Consider the following 20168-nt stretch of genomic DNA (forward strand, 5'->3'; position numbering starts at 1 on the left):
GGCTTTTATAGCCCAGCAGAAACCTAGCACTGATTCATGTGAAGGTAGCATCTCACAGCTCCTCCACAGCCAAACAGTGACAGAGGAGCAGTAAAAACAGCAGCCTTTCAGTGTGATAGAAATACAATGAAACCAATAAGAAAGACGGAACAACTTAATCTTAAATTCATTTCAGGGCACTTGAATTGCTTTATTCCTGGAGACGAAGTGCAGTGTGTTTGTTGGAGCTGTTCTCCTCTGAGGCTGTGAGACACAGAGCTCAGTCCCCAGTCAGTGCTGTGATGGCTGGTGTACTGTCAGTGAGACATGCCCTCTAATGAAGCATTTGCTGAAGTGACAGATTCACAGACACAGACTGTTGTGGCTGCTGCCTCATTAAACCAAACGAGCGAGAAAAGAGGAGTAGGAGGAATGCAGGGAGGGGTTTAAACCCCTCATCACTGATATATTTACATATCCACACACAGACGGGAGAGAAGGCAACATCTCCATGTTATGCAGGTAGTCTGAACTTCCTCATTTTTGGAAAAGTCAGGTTCCAACTTTTACCCTTATTTCCTGCTCTGAATGACTTCCTTGTTGAAAACTGAATTCTGGGAAAGTAGAGTGTATGTTGTTGAGGCAGCTCTGTCTCTGATTCTTTACCCATGCCTGGGCAGTTTGGAACAGGGAGGGGAGGAGGTATGGGGCTCGAAAAAAGAACAGGGTCTTTCAAGCATTAACTTGGAGTTACAAAGTAACCTGTAGGGAGAGTTTCCATAGAAACACAGCTCATTATAATGAAAAAGTATAAAGACAGGGAGGTTGCACACACCTTCCATGTTAACCACAACTAAAACTGGTTACTGCACTTGTACAGTTGTAACATACAGAGAGATGGTTTCAGAGGGGAAATGCTCATGTTGCCAGTGGGAGGATTTGAAGCCCACTTTGATTGATAGCTATAGATGACAAATTGATAGCTGAGAGGTATGCCACCACAACTAACAAGTTAAGTTATTATGTAATTCATGGTATCATACTAAAGGGCTATGCTAATTTATCAAGGAAGAAAAGTCAACTACGTATATCAAGAGCCGTAGCAGCCGTGGCGGAGCATGCCACATCACATACAGCCAAGTGAATGAGAGAACCTGAGCGGAGGACTCTAAAACAAGTGAGAGGAGACAAGTTCCTCTGATTTCAACACTAAAGGTAATTTATTAACCAACCCAAATTCCTGCTTGACTGACCAACAGACTTTCGCTAAAAGAAAAAGCCTAGCGTAGCATAGCAGCCTGACAGCCATAGCAGAGGACTAGTAGTGGAATATGGGCTCTACAGGCTCCAGGTCCAGGCTCAGTCAGGTGGCCCCATGTCACAGTCAGACAGAGGGAGACCTGGACCAGCGGGCCAGTCATCCCACTTCATATTGGACCATCCCTGCCACACCAACCCCACTGGAGCAACAACATGAGCCGCTGGGACATAGGAGGACTACCCAGCTGCCCCCACTGAAACTGGAAAACCCTGCAACCTTCCCACCACTATCTACAGGTTGGTATACAAGCAGAACATTATTCAAAATGTTGTTGTCATCCTCATGAAGGATGAACTGTATTGTGTGTCTATGTGTGCATGTGCGTGTGTGTAAGTATCATCATATGTATCAAGCAGCCTCCCATAAAGTCAAATCAACATTTGGGGTCCAAGCATCATTCATTCTCAGCCACCACAAAGACTACAGGTCAGAACAGTATAGCTTTCACTAAAAATGTACTACAAACTATTACTAGCGTTCTTGTTCAACTGTTACTAAATTCCTACTTTTTTATTTTCCTATCTCTATGTGAGATAAATAGTTTTTCAGTATATTGTCAAATTTGAATCTGTTTTAATGGCCTTATGCTTCAGTTTGATTTGTTCTTCTTCTATTATCACAGGGCAGGGACTGGAGAGATGGGGGTGTCCTCCACTTTTCTACACCCAGCCAGGGGGCACACGGTGGCACCGGCCACCATCCGCAGGTGCAGATAGACACTGTAATGGATTAACATGTTTATGTTACTCAGTTGTTATAAGAGGAAATGTACGTGCGTAGTGTCTTCAGCAAGATAGCGCTGTGCTTGGTCTGTGAGTGGGTCTGAGAGAGAGAGAGAAAGAGACAGACAGCTTGTGAGCTGCCAGCCCAGGCCCCTCCTGTTCCAGTGGGCCTGATTACAGTGCTGGTGGAATGGAAAGTGGGATGCTCTTTCAGGGTATGGGGAACAGGAAAATCCCCACAACCAGGCAAACACACACAAGCATGTATGCGGACATACACTCCCTCGCAAACTGACAGACAGAACAGATTTTGTAAATGTTCATGTTTCATTGCTTAAGGCATGATCTAGAGATCCAATTTTTTTCTATAGCATATTTTGGGTGAATTTTCTGTAAGATATTGTTGGTGTATTATGTGTACAGTCGTGGCCAAATGTTTTGAGAATGACACAAATATTAATTTCCACAAAGTCTGCTGCCTCAGTGTCTTTAGATATTTTTGTCAGATGTTACAATGGAATACTGAAGTATAATTACAAGCATTTCATAAGCGTCAAAGGCTTTTATTGACAATTACAACAAGTTGATGCAAAGAGTCAATATTAGCAGTGTTGACCCTTCTTTTTCAAGACCTCTGCAATCCGCCCTGGCATGCTGTCAATTAACTTCTGGCCCACATCCTGACTGGTGGCAGCCCATTCTTGCATAATCAATGCTTGGAGTTTGTCAGAATTTGTTGGTTTTTGTTTGTCCACCTGCCTCTTGAGGGTTGACCACAAGTTCTCAATGGGATTAAGGCCTGGGGAGTTTCCTGGCCATGGACCCAAAATATCAATGTTTTGTTCCCCGAGCCACTTAGTTATCACTTCTGCCTTATGGCAAGGTGCTCCATCATGCTGGAAAAGGCATTGTTCATCACCAAACTGTTCCTGGATGGTTGGGAGAAGTTGCTCTCGGAGGATGTGTTGGTACCATTCTTTATTCATGGCTGTGTTCTTAGGCAAAATTGTGAGTGAGCCCACTCCCTTGGCTGAGAAGCAACCCCACACATGAATGGTCTCAGGATGCTTTACTGTTGGCATGACACAGGACTGATGGTAGCGCTCACCTAGTCTTCTCCGGAAAAGCTTTTTTTCCGGATGCCCCAAACAATCGGAAAGGGGATTCATCAGAGAAAATGACTTTACCCCAGTCCTCAGCAGTCCAATCCTTGTACCTTTTGCAGAATATCAGTCTGTCCCTGATGTTTTTCCTGGAGAGAAGTGGCTTCTTTGCTGCCCTTCTTGACACCAGGCCATCCTCCAAAAGTCTTCACCTCACTATGTGTGCAGATGCACTCACACCTGCCTGCAGCCATTCCTGAGCAAGCTCTGTACTGGTGGTGCCCCGATCCCGCAGCTGAATCAACTTTAGGAGACGGTCCTGCCACTTGCTGGACTTTCTTGGGCACCCTGAAACCTTCTTCACAACAATTGAACCGCTCTCCTTGAAGTTCTTGATGATCTGATAAATGGTTGATTTAGGTGTAATCTTACTGGCAGCAATATCCTTGCCTGTGAAGCCCTTTTTGTGCAAAGCAATGATGACGGCACGTGTTTCTTTGCAGGTAACCATGGTTGACAGAGGAAGAACAATGATTCCAAGCACCACCCTCCTTTTGAAGCTTTCAGTCTGTTATTTGAACTCAATCAGCATGACAGAGTGATCTCCAGCCTTGTCCTCGTCAACACTCACACCTGTGTTAATGACAGAATCACTGACATGATGTCAGCTGGTCCTTTTGTGGCAGGGCTGAAATGCAGTGGAAATGTTTTTGGGGGATTCAGTTCATTTGCATGGCAAAGAGGGACTTTGCAATTAATTGCAATTCATCTGATCACTCTTCATAACTTTTTGGAGTATATGAAAATTGCCATCATACAAACTGAAGCAGCAGACTTTGTGAAAATGTATATTTGTGTCATTGTCAAAACTTTTGGCCACGACTGTATACCGTGGCATGTAACTATATTATATGTCAAACGACCATTTGTTGATGACCCATGAATGGTGTGGTCTTTCTGGCTGCGTGCGTTGGGTTGTGCTGGATAGGGAGGTCTCCTGGAGGCACAGATGGTCCTCAGTCAACAGGCCCAGCAGAGACGGCGAGCCCACCAGAGACAAGTCAGAGAACAGCGGGAGCACGAGAGGATCATCTATACAGATAATTGTGAGACTGCAGACATTTTGTAACACCCCCACCAACTTGAACATGTTCTAACTGACGCATACGGTCCATAGATAAATGGTGTACTTGTATTATTGTATTTCTCTCTTGGCCTCTATAGTTGGAGCACCAAGCAGCAAAGGGATACAGACACTGCATCTGCTGAACAGGCCAACGCTAGGGGACATATTTTGGGATCCTCCAACAAAGCCCCCTTCCCCCAGAGCAAGGAGAGAGACAACAGTACCAGCCTGGACCACAACCACAGCGCCTGTGTAGGGATGAGGAGCTGATCAACAGAGACATGACTTGGGGAGGCCTCAGGAGTCCTCACCAGAAAACCAATACTCTCACAGACAGAGGCAGGGGAGATGGATGGTGGACTGACTTTGAGGAAAACCTTACCTTGGATGCTGGACTGGAAGACAGGGAAGCAAGGAGATCCAGTTCCCAAACACTTGATCTCTTTAGGGGATAGTCAGTGGGCTAGTAGGTGGGACATGAGGCCCAGGCCTCTGATAGGCTGGCAGAGGTAGGGCATTGGTTGAATCAACGTTGTTTCCACGTCATTTCAATGAAATTACGTTGAACCATCATGGAATAGACGTTGAATTGACGTCTGTGCCCAGTGGGCTATATCATGTGGAGAGCGTGATTTGGGAACCTGAACTGGACTAGGAGCTGTTTATTAGGTTTAGCAATCGGGATTAAACTGGATCTCCAATCTCATGTTGCAAAATGCTAATTAAATTTCATGGACACTTTATTTAGAAAAAGCTGAAATTGTATCTAATTTATTTGTTAAAATGTTTGCATTTTACTGTATGATTGCATGGCAAAGTTAAATATTGGTTTGTTATCAATTACAGTGGCAAGAAAATGTGAATCCTTTGGAATTACCAGGATTTCTGCATAAATTGGTCATAAAATTTGATCTGATCTTTAAAAAATTAAAATGAAACCTTTATTTAACTAGGCAAGTCAGTTAAGAAACAATTCTTATTTACAGTGACGGCCTACCGGGAACAGTGGGTTAACTGCCTTGTTCAGGGGCAGAACGACAGATTTTTACCTTGTCAGATGGGGGATTCGATCCAGCAACCTTTCGATTACTGGCCCCATCTAAGTCACAACAATAAACAAACACAGTCTGCTTAAACTAATAACACACAAACAATTCTATGTTTTCATGTCTTTATTGAACACACCGTGTAAACATTAACAGTGTAGGGTGGAAAAAGTATGTGAACCCTTGGATTTAATAACTGGTTGACCCTCCTTTGGCAGCAATAACCTCAACCAAATGTTTTCTGTATTTCAGATCAGACCTGCACAACGGTCAGGAGGAATTTTGGACCATTGATCTTAACAAAACTGTTTCAGTTCAGCAATATTCTTAGGATGTTTGGTGTGAACCGCTCTCGAGGTCTTGCCACAGCATTTTAAATCGGGATGAGGTCAGGACTGACTGGGACACTCCAGAAGGTGTATTTTCTTCTGTTGTTGATTTACTTCTGTGTTTTGGGTTGTTGTCCTGTTGCATCACCCAACTTCTGTTGAGCTTCAATTGGCAGACAGATAGCCTAACATTCTACAGCAAAATGTCTTGATAAACTTGGGAATTCGTTTTTCTGTCGATGATAGCAAGCTGTCCAGGCCCTGAGGCATCAAAGCAGCCCCAAACCATGATGCTCCCTCCACCATACTTTACAGTTGGGATGAAGTTTTGATGTTGGTGTGCCTTTTTTTCTCCTCACATAGTGTTGTGTGTTCCTTCCAAACAACTCAACTGTAGTTTCATCGGTCCACAGAATATTTTGCCAGTAGAGCTGTGGGACATCCAGGGGCACTTTTGCAAACTTCAGACGTACAACAATGTTTTTTTTGGACAGCAGTGGCTTCTTCCGTGGTGAACTCTCATGAACACCATTCTTGTTTAGTGTTTTACGTATCGTAGACTCATCAACAGGGATGTTAGCATGTCCCAGAGATTTCTGTAAGTCTTTAGCTGACACTCTAGAATTCTTCTTAACATTGAGTATTCTGCGCTGTGCTCTTGCAGTCATCTTTGCAGGACGGCCACTCCTAGGGAGTAGCAACAGTGCTGAACTTTCTCTATTTATAGACAATTTGTCTTACCGTGGACTGATGAACATCAAGACTTTTAGAGATACTTTTGTAACCCTTTCCAGCTTTATGCAAGTCGACGATTCTTAATCGTAAGTCTTCTGAGATCTCTTTTGTTCGAGGCATGGTTCACATCAGGCAATGCTTCTTGTGAATAGCAAACTCAAATTTGGTGAGTATTTTTTATAGGGCAGGGCAGCTCTAATCAACATCTCCAATCTCGTCTCATTGATTGGACTCAAGGTAACTGACCTTTGACTCCAACTAGCTTTTGGAAAAGTCATTAGCCTGGGGGTTCACATACTTTTTCCAACCTACACTGTGAATGTTTAAATTATGTATTCAATATAGACAAGAAAAATACAATAATGTGTGTGTTATTAGTTTAAACACACTATGTTTGTCTATTGTTGTGACTAAGATGAAGATCAGATCAAATTTCATAAATAATTTATGCAGAAATCCAAATTTCAGAAAATGTGTCCACCACCAGTGTTAAACTATCACCTGAATGTATTAGTAGGATTGTGAATAGCAGCTGGCATCCTTACCATGATAAAATACATTCTTTGCTGCTTCTGTGTAGAGCTGTTCTCTCTTACCTGATAATTGATCATTTTGTCACTGTGGTTAAAATAAGTCTCATTGTGGGAACCATTCTGTTTTCCATAACAAATAAATGTGTTTGTGACAGTGCGTCAGTCTATTATTCCAATACGTTTGAAGCCACAGCATGGGGCGCCCTCTTGGGATGATAGTGATGATCCAGTTGTGGAAAGACTAACGTGTTTGATTCAACACCAGTGTAATGTTCAGAAGGTGAGAAAGCACATTCAAAATAATACATTTGTCTTATGTCATCTTCAGAGAGAGATTGAAAAGAAAACAACCTTAAATAAGTCTTAGGATTACATGGTATTTAGATTTAGGGGTGGCAGGTAGCCTAGTGGTTTGAGCGTTGGGCCAGTAACTGAGGGGTTGTTGGATCGAATCTCCGCACTGACAAGGTAAAAATCAGTCATTCTGCCCTTGAATAAGGCAGTTAGCCCACTGTCATTGTAAATAAGAATTTGTTGTTAACTGACTTGCCTAGTTAAAAAAATATAATACTTTTCATGGAACCAAAGTGGCTTTAATCGATTTGTTCGTTTTCAATCTTATTTCATTATTATGATTAATACCTCCGACTGGGCAAAAACTGGTTGAGTCAACGTTGTTTCCATGTAATTTCAACCAAAGAAATCAATGTGATGACGTTGAATCAATGTGGAAAACTGATTGAATTCGCAAAGTCATCAAAATAACATCAGCATTTCGTCTTTTTTCACCCAACTTTTAACCTAAATCCAATGACATAGTGATATATATTAATATTTTCAACCAAATGTAAGTCAAAACTACACTTTGAACTGATGTCTGTGCCCAGTGGGATGGTATTTATATATAGATTTTCAAGGACCCAAAGACTCTTCAATTTCAATACTTAATCTTAATGGAAAAATGTGTAATGGCCATTTGATCTAGCTTCAAAGAGAAAGTATTTAAAAATATATATTTTGTTTGGTGAGAAGGACACAGAAGATCTCTTATGTTCCCTAGTTCCCTTCAACATTGAAAAGATCTATTGCACTTCAGGTCTCCTTTTACCATAACAACAGGAAATTGCTTATTGCAACACTCCTCTCCACCTCAATGAAGCCCAGATTGAAGCTCTTAACAGGACTAGAGAGACAAAGTAGAACTGGCCAGCTACCAAACACCTGGGTCCACAATGGTGAACACACAACAAGAGCAGGGTCAGGTGCATTTCGTTCTTGAATCGAGTGAGAGTCCACTTTTCCAATGATTTCTGAAGCATCTAGGCTACTGTATACAGCCATTATAAAGGGTTTATGATGAAGATTCAGTTTGTGTAGTCTTACTCTCCGTGTGCCATGTTTTTAGTCTTCTAAGAAACAAGGACAGAAGCAAGCTGTTGTTTTGTTTGTAATAGCTCTAGTTTAGTACAGGTCAAGAGCTAGGGTGTGGTAATTTTCTGTTAATTTCCACTGGCCACTATAATGCCACAAGTACTTCCAATACACCAAAGAAAACTGTGGTACCGGCCTCCTTTTCCTCCTTCCTAATCTTGCTGGCTTTTCTGTGGCTTTGATGTTTCTCCTCATAGGGAGAACATTTCTTCCTGAGACTGGGGGGAAGAGGTCTCAGAGCCAGAGCCAAAGACTACCGAAGCCAGTTTGAGCCTGTAGAGCGTCCACTCCATTTAAATAGTATCGTAAGAGCTTCTTGTCCCTCACAAAGCCCAGGTGCTCATACAGTTTCTGGGCTGATTGGTTGGTGATTTTAGTCTCCAGCACCACCTGTTGAAGTCAACAAAATCAAGTAATTTAGTAGAGATCTGTACTGAATACAATGCTGCTGTGCAAATTAATACAATGCAAGAAGCGCAATTACAACAACATGGGCATTCAATGGCATTGTCAGTTTCAAATGTGCATTGGTGGAATGAGGTTAGCATAAACCTTCAACATACACCCCCACACACACACACACACTTTTACCCTCAGAACAGCCTCAATTTGTCGGGTGGCATGGACTCAACAAGATGTTGGAAGCGTTCCACAGGGATGCTGGCCCATGTTAAATGTTTCCCACAGTTGTGTCAAGGTGGCTGGTGGACCATTCTTGGTACACACAGAAAACTGTTTGAACGTGAAAACTGCAACGCTGCTGGGTTTCTTGACACATCCGGTGCACCTGGCACCTACAACCATACCCTGTTCAAAGACACTTAAGTCTTTTGTCTTGCCCATTCACCCTCTGAATTAGAGGTCTTCAAGGATCCACCTGTACCCGAATACCCGAGACCCGAACGGGTACGTATCCAGAATTCTAAATAATGTCACGGGTCTGGGTCAGATCTGATTTGACTGTCACGGGTCTCAGGTATATGTAATTTTAACTGCTTGTCCGGAATGACCAGTACAGAGCCGAACACGACTGCTGCAGTAGAGATATATAGAGAGAAATTGTATAATGTATGCTGCTGCTCTTGCTTTTCACAAGAGTGGCGCACCGAGCTTGTTGTTGGCCAATCATAAGTCATCAAGTGGCAATAGGCTACAGTCAGAGCCTCTGTGTGTGGCAAAAGTTAAGAGATATCTAATCAAAGGAAGATGGAATTAAAATTACGGAATTAAAGGAAAAGGATAGGCTACTACCAAGAGCCAACAGGTAGGCTGCTACATAATATTTGTTTTATATTAGCTTCTCCCAGTTTGATACAGTCAAGACAGGTACTACGTAATCATATTGGATGATAAATAAATCCAATCAAATTGTATTGGTCACATACACGTATTTAGCAGATGCTATTGCGGGTGTAGCGAAATGCTTGTGTTCCTAGCTCCAATAGCGCAGTAGTGTCTAACAAGTCACAACAATACACACAAATCTAAAAGTAAAACAATGGAAATAAGAAATATATAAATATTACGACGAGCAATGTCAGAGTGGCATTGACTAAAATACAGCAGAATAGAATACAGTATATACATATGAAATGAGTAAAGCAGTATGTAAACATTATTAAAGTGACTAGTGTTCCATTATTAAAATGGCCAATGATTCCATGTCTATGTATATGGTGCAGCATTCTCTAAGGTGCAGGGTTGCATAACCGGGTGGTAGCCGGCTAGTGATGGCTATTTAACAGTCTGATGGGCTTGAGATTGAAAAACAGCTTCTGTCTCTCGGTCCCAGATTTGATGCAACTGTACTGACCTTACCTTCTGGATGGTAGCGGGGTGAACAGGCCGTGGCTCGGGTGGTTGAGGTCCTTGATGATCTTTTTGGCCTTCCTGTGACATCTGGTGCTGTAGGTGTCCTGGAGGGCAGGCAGTGTGCCCCTGGGGATGCGTTTGCCAGACCACACCACCCTCTGGAGTGCCCTGCAGATGTGGCGGTAGAGTTGCCATACCAGGCGGTGATACAGCCCGACAGGATGCTCTCAATTGTGAATCTGTAAAAGTTTGAGGGTCTTAGGGGCCAAGCCAAATTTCATCAGCCTCCTGAGGTTGAAGAGGCGCAGCTGCGCCTTCATCAACACACTGTCTGTGTCGGTGGACTATTTCAGATAGTCAGTGATGTGTACGCCGAGGAAGCTCTTCATCTTCTCCACTGCAGTCCTGTCGAAGTGGATAGGGGCGTGCTCCCTCTGCTGTTTCCTGAAGTCCATGATCAGCTCCTTCATTTTGTTGGCGTTGAGGGAGAGGTTATTTTCCTGGCAGCACTCCACCAGGGCCCTCACCACCTCTCTGTAGGTTGTCTCATCATTGTTGGTAATCAGGCCTACTACTGTTGTGTTGTCTGCGAACTTGATGATTGAGTTGGAGGCGTGGGTGAACAGGGAGAACAGAAGGAGGCTAAGCATGCACCCTTTGTGTCGAAGATCAGTGAAATGAAGGTGTTGTTTCCTACCTTCACCACCTGAGGGGCGGCCCGTCAGGAAGTCCAGGACCCAGTTGCACAGGGCGGGGTTCAGACCCAGGGCCTCGAGTTAATGATGAGCTTGGAGGCTACTATGGTGTTGAAGGCTGAGCTATAGTCAATGAACAGCATTCTTAGATAGGTATTCCTCTTGTCCAGAGGGGATAGGTCAGTGTGCAGTGCGATGGCAATTGGAGCGGAATGCAAATTGAAGTGGGTCAAGGGCAGAGGTGAAATGACCCTTAACTAGCCTCTCAAAGCACTTCATGATGACAGAAGTGAGTGCTATGGGGTATGGTAGAAAATTACAAGATTATGTTATAATACTGTTTTATTTACATTTTAGTCATTTAGCAGATGCTCTTATCCAGAGCGACTTACATTTAATTTATTTTATTTCACCTTTATTTAACCAGGTAGGCCAGTTGAGAACAAGTTCTCATTTACAACTGCGACCTGGCCAAGATAAAGCAAAGCAGTGCGACACAAACAACAACACAGAGTTACACATGGAATAAACAAACCTACAGTCAATAACACAATGGGAAGAAGAAAAAAAAAATCGATATACAGTGTGTACAAATGAGGTAAGATTAGGGAGGTAAGGCAATAAATAGGCCATAGTGGCGAAGTAATTACAATTTAGCAATTAAACACTGGAGTGACAGATGTGCAGAAGATGAATGTGCAAGTAGAGATATTGGGGTGCAAAGGAGAAAAAAATAAAGAAATAACAATATGGGGATGAGGTAGTTGGATGGGCTATTTACAGATGGACTATGTACAGGTGCAGTGATCTGTGAGCTGCTCTGACAGCTGATGCTTAAAGTTAGTGAGGGAGATATGAGTCTCCAGCTTCAGTGATTTTTGCAATTCGTTCCAGTCATTGTCAGCAGAGAACTGGAAGGAAAGGTGGCCAAAGGAGGAATAGGCTTTGGGGGTGACCAGTGAAATATACCTGCTGGAGCGCGTGCTACAGGTGGGTGCTGCTATGGTGACCAGTGAGCTGAGATTAGGCGGGGCTTTACCTAGCAAAGACTTATAGATGACCTGGAGCCAGTGGGTTTGGCGACGAATATCAAGTGAGGGCCAGCCAACGAGAGCACACAGGTCGCAGTGGTGGGTAGTATATGGGGCTTTGGTGACAAATCGGATGGCACTGTGATAGACTGCATCCAATTTGCTGAGTAGTGTGTTGGAGACTATTTTATAAATGACATTGCCGAAGTCAAGGATCGGAAGGATAGTCAGTTTTACAAGGGTATGTTTGGCAGCATGAGTGAAGGATGCTTTGTTGCGAAATAGGAAGTCGATTCTTGATTTAATTTTGGATTGGAGATTCTTAATGTGAGTCTGGAAGGAGAGTTTACAGTCTAACCAGACACCTAGGTATTTGTAATTGTCCACATAGTCTAAGTCAGAACCATCCAGAGTAGTGATGCTGGACGGGCAGGCAGGTGCGGGCAGCAATCGATTTGAGATCATGCATTTAGTTTTACTTGCATTTAAGAGCAGTTGGAGGCCACGGAAGGAGAGTTGTATGGCACTGAAGCTCGTCTGGAGATTAGTTAACACAGTGTCCAAAGAAGGGCCAGAAGTATACAGAATGGTGTCGTCTGCGTAGAGGTGGATCAGAGAATCACCAGCAGCAAGAGCGACATAATTTATGTATACAGAGAAAAGAGTCGGCCCGAGAATTGAACCCTGTGGCACCCCCATAAAGACTACCAGAGGTCCGGACAACAGGCCCTCCGATTTAACACACTGAACAAACCAAGGCTGTTGAGTCTGCCGATAAGAATGTGGTGATTGACAGAGTCGAAAGCCTTGGCCAGGTCCATGAAGTAGGCTGCACAGTACTGTCTTTTATCGATAGTAGTTATGATATCGTTTAGGACCTTGAGCGTGGCTGAGGTGCACCCATGACCAGCTCGGAAACCAGATTGCATAGCAGAGAAGGTACGGTTTGATTCGAAATGGTCGGTGATCTGTTTGTTAACTTGGCTTTCGAAGACCTTAGAAAGGCAGGGTAGGATAGATATAGGTCTGTAACAGTTTGGGTCTAGAGTGTCTCCCCCTTTGAAGAGGGGGATGACCGCGGCAGCTTTTCAATCTTTGGGGATCTCAGACGATACAAAAGAGAGGTTGAACAGGCTGGTAATAGGGGTTGCAACAATTGCAGCGGATAATTTTAGAAAGAGAGAGTCCAGATTGTCTAGCCCAGCTGATTTGTAGGGGTCCAGATTTTGCAACTGTTTCAGAACATCATCTATCTGGATTTGGGTGAAGGAGAAATGGGGGAGGTTTGGGCAAGTTGCTGTGGGGGTGCAGGGCTGCTGACCGGGGTAGGGGTAGCCAGGTGGAAAGCATGGCCAGCCGTAGAAAAATGCTTATTGAAATTCTCAATTATCGTGGATTTGTCGGTGGTGACAGTGTTACCTAGTGTGGCAAACCTCTTCAAAGTTAGGAGTGTTTGTCACAAATTAAGTGGGAAACTGTCACCAAAGTCAGCCCAGAATGAAAGTTATTTCGAACATGACAGTACCTGTGTGTTTGTTTCTCTGTCCTGGTCCACCCAGGCCGCAGGTAAGGTCAAGGATAGCTGGGTTCGGTACACAAATCTGGTTCTCGGTAGGTCCAGGTCTAAACGCCAACAGGTAAGTCCAAAACAGTCCAGCTCGTACACGGTAAATCCAGCCAATGTAGACTGTCTCTTTCTCTATGGTTCATAGATCCTTCCCGCCCTCTCTCTCTCTTTCTGGTTTTTCTTGACCCTTTATCTGTGGGTCGGCTCCACCTTCTGAGGGTTCCCCTTGCTTCTGGGAATTGTAGTTTTGGCAGTCGGCCATTTTGTGATCTGTAGTTCTGATTGGGGTGGCCATTTTAGTGATCGGGCATAGCCCGTTTATTAGTTCTGCCCTCACATATCTGCCATTTATCACTCGACCCCCTTCTTTGCCACACTAGCCTCAGTGCAGTGGGCAGCTGGGAGGAGGTGCTCTTATTCTCCATGGACTTTACAGTGTCCCAGAACTTTTTGGAGTTTGTGCTACAGGATGCAAATTTCTGTTTGAAAAAGCTAGCCTTTGCATTCATAACTGCCTGTGTATATTGGTTCCTAACTTCCCTGAAAAGTTGCATATCGCATCGAATAAGGTTTTTCTCAGAATAAGGTTTTTCTCAGTACTCTCTTATCTGCGTCTGTGTGGACTGAGTTGGGCATCTGGGGCTTGGGCTGGCAATTGATTTATGATGGCTTGATGATTAAAAACCTACAGCCTGCATTCCATAGAATGAGTTGGTGTTTGTGTACTATGAGGAACCAGGGAGAAGATGGCTCTGGTATGGATAGCTGATAAGAAGAACCTTGTCTTCAGGGCCAAACCTTGGTTTCTATACAATTGGAATAGTCTTCACAGCAAATGCTATCTGTCTGGAGGCTATTTCTTTCTCACATACACCTTTGGCCCATTCCACACATCTGTTGTCATGAAAATTCAGGAGGAAGTACTTTGCTATAAAGAGCTGTAACCAAAATCTGCTCATGGGTTCTCAGCGATCACCTCCGGGTGATTGTTTACCAGCTCCATTATTGCAATAATTAATAATAAAGTTTGATTGTTTTGAAGAAATAATAAAGTCTCTCTCACTTGGTTAGAATTTCCACGACAGGTGCGATAGTCATTTAGTTCAGTTACTTTTGCTTTCTTGGGTACAGGAACAATGGTGGACATCTTGAAGCAAGTGGGGACAGCAGACTTGTATAGGGAGAGATTTAATATGTCCGTAAACACTCCAGCCAGCTGGCCAGCGCATGCTCTGAGGACGCGGCTAGGAATGCCCCCTTGCGAGGGTTACTCACGTCGACCATGGAGAAAGAGAGCCCACAGTCCTTGGGAGCGGGACGCGTTGGTGGCACTGTGTTATCTTCAAAGCGGGCGAAGAAGGTGTTTAGCTTGTCCGGGTGCAAGATGTCGGTGTCCATGACTTGGCTGGTTTTCTCTTTGTAATCCGTGAATGTCTGTAGACCCGGTCACACACATCTTGTGTCTGAGCCGTCCACTTTGTCTCTGTACTGACGTTTTGCCTGTTTTATTGCCTTACAAAGGGAATAACTACAATGTTTTTATTGAACCATATTCCCAGTCACCTTGCCATGGTTCAACGCTGTGGTCTGCGCTTTCAGTTTTGCGCAAAAGCTGCCATCTATCCAAGGTTGCTGGTTTGGGTAGGTTTTAATAGTCACAGTGGGAACAACATCCCCTATACACTTCCTGATGAACTCAGTTACCATGTCTGCGTATACGTCAATATTATTCTCAGAGGCTACCGGGAACATATCCCAGTCCACGTGATCAAAACAATCTTGAAGCACGGATTACGATTGGTCAGACCAGAGTTGAATAGACCTTAGCACGGGTACTTCCTGTTTGAGTTTCTGCCTATGGGAAGGGAGGAGCAAAATGGAGTTGTGGTCTGATTTGCCAAAGAGAGGACGGGGGAGGGCCTTGTATCCCGGAAGGGGGAGTAACAGTGGTCGAGCGTTTTTCCAGCGTGAGTACTACAGTCAATGTGTTGGTAGAACTTCTGTATCGTTTTCCTCAAATTTGCTTTGTTAAAATCCCCAGCTACAATAAGGATATGTGGTTTCCAGTTTGCACAAAGTCCAGTGTAATTTCTCTAAAAGTCCAGTGTAAAAAATATTTGCTTATATTTAGCCTATACTGATCAGAGTTACCTTGTCCTATTGATATCTACACAGTTATCAAATTGGCAAGGTGGTGTAAGCCTACACGAAACACAGACCTTATTTGAAGTGAATCTAAAAATATCCTATGGAATAAATGAATGAAGGAACCGCTTTTCAGATTTTGCTGTAAGGTGTCATGGGAATTAGGACTCACACTTTGGTAGTCAATTCTTACCATGCCCATTATTAAAATAGGATTTCCTGCATATAGAAATGACAGTTTTTGTTTTCAACATTCATCACAGGTAACTTAAACTCTAGTTTTATTATTCAAACAGTTGAGAATAGGTGTGTCTCCTAAGCAGACTCTTCAGTATCCTTGTCACTTCAGAGAGCTGTGCGTGTGTGTGTGTACAATTATATAACTTTTACAGATGGCAGAGAGAAGCACCAGCGTGGGACTATTACATTGAATTGGCACCAGGGAAAGCAATGTGTCTTATTTGTGATAAAGATGTAAGCAGGGGGGCAGCAACCTGTGGATTCACCTTAAGAACACCTATCCAAAAGCCCATAAGGAAGCAATGATGAAAAAAGATAAATGTGTCACGTCCTGACCATAGAGAGCTCGTATTTTTCTATGGTAGAGAAGGTCAGGGCGTGACTGGGGGATTTTGTCTAGTTTAATTTTTCTATGTTATGTTCTAGTTTATTTTTTCTATGTTTTTTTTGTATGATTCCCAATTAGAGGTCATCGTTGTCTCTAATTGGGGATCATATTTAAGTAGTTGTTTTTCCCACTTGTGTTTTGTGGGAGATTATTTTGAGTTAGTGCATGTTGCACCTCTTCGTCACGGTTTGTTGTTTTGATTATAGTTTATTGTATGTCTTGCATAGTTTCACATTAAAATAAATAATGTGGAACGATACCAACGTTGCGCCTTGGTCTCCTTCATATGACGGATGTGACAAAACGCAAATTCTTCGCAAGGAAAAAGTGATACAGACACGTCACAGACATCGCAGGCTGCAATCTTATAACTTTTTAATGAACAAGCAAAATGGCAGGACAAAGACCTAAGAAGATGGATAAAGCAATTATTAAGATGATAGCCCCTGACAAGCAGCCATTCACAGTGGTGTCTAACGTTGGTTTTCAGCAGCTGATTACTCTTGCTGAACCCCGGTACAGGATCAAAGATGAAAAATTATACCGCACAGATATGCTAGATAAAATACATGAAAGAGCTGTGATGAAAGTGAAGAATCTGGTGGCACCATTGAATGCTCCACACATGGCATTCACAACTGACTGCTGGTCCGGCACTACAGAGTCCCTGATGAGCCTTACTGGACATTTCATTGACAGTGTCTGGACAAGAAAGCAGGTTGTGCTGAATGTCAAGACTATGACTGGATCACACACAGGAAACTACATCAGAGAGATATTTTTAACCATGTTGGAATACTGGGAAATCCACACCAAATGTGTAGTGCTGGTCCTCTGGGACAGTGGGGCAAACATGGTGAAAGAAATGAGACTGGCAGAGCTTCCAGACTTCAGCTGCAGTGCACACACCCTACAGCTTGTAATCAATGATGGACTATCCAGTCAGAGAGCTGTGCTAGACATTATTGCCATGTTGAAGAGCTGTGCAACTCACTTTGACCACTCTGTACTGGCCAAACAGAGGCTGAGGGCCATTCAGGAAGAGCTTGGCCTTCCCAAACACAGCATCATCCAAGCAGTTCAAACTCGCTGGAACTCAACACTGCACATGTTGCAGAGGATGTTTGAATAGAGGCGTGCACTGCATGTGTATGCAGGTGAATATGGACACATCAGCAGTTTGTCTGCTGCACAGTGGGACATTGTCTCTAACCTAATTGAGACTCTGGCACCTATGGAGGAGGTGACACTGGAGATGAGCCACTCCAACTCTACAGCCGCATGTATCATCTCCTGTGTGTCGATGCTGGAGCTGATGCTGCAGCAGGAGGGTTCTTCTACTCAAGGCATCAAAACTTTACGGAAGACCTTGTTGGACAGTCTGACAAGGCGGTTCCACAAGGCCGAGGAGACAAAGTCCCTGGTGCTGGCAACTGTCCTGGATCCACGTTACAAGAGCTATGCCTTCACCTCAGGGACAGCACTAGAGAAAGCAAAAGAGTGGCTGAAGGTGGAATCTGTCCTACTAAGGAAACCAAATCCCAGAGCCACAGCAGAAAGGACTAGTGTAGAGGAGGACTCAGATCCAGGTGCAAGAGTCCGAATAGATCAGCCACCCAGTCTGGAAAGCCTCTACGCTAGAATCCTTGGAATCCAAGAGGGCAGGGCTGAAGTCCAGTGCAGTTTTGAAATTGAGTTGGAGCGTTACCTCACAGAGCCTGTCATTGACAGAAAGAGCGGCTTGCCTTTGGAGCGGTGGAAGCAGAATGAGGCCAGACTTCAATCACTCGCTCCACTGGCAAAGAAGGTTCTCTGTCCCCCACCTTCTTCGGTCCCTAGCGAGAGAGTGTTCAGTGAGGTGGGGATCATTTATGATAAGCGGAGGAGCAGACTGACAGGGGAACATACAGACAAGCTCTGCTTTCTGCAATACAACCTAAAACTTCTTAACTGGGAATATAAAAGGAACTACCAGCTTACATATGTTCTCATGTTCTGAGCAAGGAACTTAAACGTTAGCTTTTATATATGGCACATATTGCACTTTTACTTTCTTCTCCAACACTGTGTTTTTGCATTATTTAAACCAAATTGAACATGTTTCATTATTTATTTGAGACTAAATTGATTTTATTTATGTATTATATTAACTTAAAATAAAAGTGTTCATTGTTCATTCAGTATTGTTGTAATTGTCATTATTACAAATATATATATAAATGGTCCGATTAATCGGTATCGGCTTTTTTTGGGGTCCTTCAATAATCGGTATCAGCGTTGAAAAATCATAATCGGTCGACCTCTAACATGCACTGTGCGAAAAACGTATTCTTGTACTTCTTCTTCTTCTTTTTCTTCTTCTTCTAAGGTATTATGGCGGTTCACAAACAAACAGAGCCTCCACCTACTGTACTGAAGTGTGTAGTGAATCAAACCCCAATCCTCATCCAACCTCAATAACTTTACACATCAATCTTTCCTGCTCTTCCACATACCGGTACTTACAACAAACACATCATCACATGCTCCAGTGTTTCATCAACCATACACTCAATACACAAACTATTCACATGCTTGCCAACCAGATGTAATGATGTGTTCAATGTACAATGTCCAAGGCGCAACTGAGCAAACACCACCTCTTCCTTCCTAATCTGACCTTTGAATCTTGGTCCACCGTCCTTTCTTTGGAGGGCATATAAATACCGGCCCTTGGGCTCACTATCCCATGAAAAACAACCTTACGACACTCATAGAAGTTAATTTGCTGAGGAGTCGCATACAAATCTTTGGAACAGTGTACTATCAAGAAGTCTACAAATTATATGAAATAATTGAATGCAGAAATAAAACGACATATTTATAAATACAAATTACGTTTTTTTTTGTGTGTCAAACAGACAGAGCTCAACAACATGTTCTCCATCCATACCACTGGATGTCATAGAAGGCTTGACAGTGTGAGGGTAACGCTTCGTCCCGACACTGCATTTTGGTACACCAGAATTACATTCATTTCCAATGAAACGCTGTGTTCGCCTTGCAGCATTGCGTTGCAGAGGCAGTTTCAGTGCTTTCGGTGGGGTGCATACATTGGATTTATCGACCTATGCGTCAAACTGTATGTGTAAATGGCTTGACAGAAATTGTAGCAGAAGGTGAATGTTGATTTTTGTTGCATACATATCCAGATGATGCTGCATACTATTTTGCGCAAGAACGCTGTCGGTGTGATCGAAGCGTAAGGAGATTCAAGGTATACACAGCGATATGACGTAGACAAAGAAAGTAAACAGCATAGTGGGTCAATTTCCGCAACAACTAAGAGTATAGAAGCTCAAGGCTCAACTTTTCAACTGTTTTGGTCCCGTGGCTCCAACGCTGTAAGAGTGTGAAGCAAAACCATGCCCATGCACAGATACTGTGTGTGACTGTGTGAGAGTGAAGTCTTGCATCTCACCATAGCTGTGGGAAGTACAGGTGCTGGAGGTGCTGCAGCACCCCCTGGTGGTGAGATGAACAATATGGCACCAACAGACATGGTCGCCCTGTTCCTAGCACCTAGCCAACTTTGTAGTATTTTTTTGTGTATGTTATTTCTTACATTATTTGCTCAGAACGTTTCTTGCACCATGGGCTGCTCTAAGACTCCACTGACGGAGAAGAGGAATATGAAGTGGGCTTTTAGTCCGACTCAGCCCACTTTAGTCCGACTCAGGAGGCGTGCATACCATCCACCGCTTCCGAGCATATTACACGCTAATGTTCAGTCCCTGGACAATAAAGTAGACAAGTTCAGGGTGAAGATCTCCTTCTAGAGAGACATCAGGGACTGTAACATTCATGGAATCATGGCTTTCTTCGGATATACTATCCCCGTCCATACAGCCAGCGGGGTTCTCAGTACATCGTGCGGACAGGAATAAAATAAGTCTCCAGGAAAAAAGCGGAGGTATATGTTTCAT

General features: G+C 43.5%; 1 long non-coding RNA gene and 1 pseudogene across 1 annotated transcript; both read left to right on the forward strand.

Moving 5' to 3' along the window:
* Positions 1-792: 792 nt before the first annotated feature.
* On the forward strand, positions 793-7051 carry LOC145877550 (uncharacterized). Its single transcript, XR_014391849.1, has 4 exons — positions 793-1536; positions 1923-2006; positions 4114-4231; positions 4350-7051. It is a non-coding gene; the product is annotated as an uncharacterized LOC145877550 (long non-coding RNA).
* A 9543-nt stretch (positions 7052-16594) lies between these two features.
* LOC106585955 (zinc finger BED domain-containing protein 4-like) lies at positions 16595-18202 on the forward strand (annotated as a pseudogene).
* Positions 18203-20168: the final 1966 nt, after the last annotated feature.

The sequence above is a fragment of the Salmo salar genome, chromosome 01 (assembly GCF_965601325.2).
Source record: "Salmo salar chromosome 01, fSalSal1, whole genome shotgun sequence".
Classification (NCBI taxonomy): Eukaryota; Metazoa; Chordata; class Actinopteri; order Salmoniformes; family Salmonidae; genus Salmo; species Salmo salar.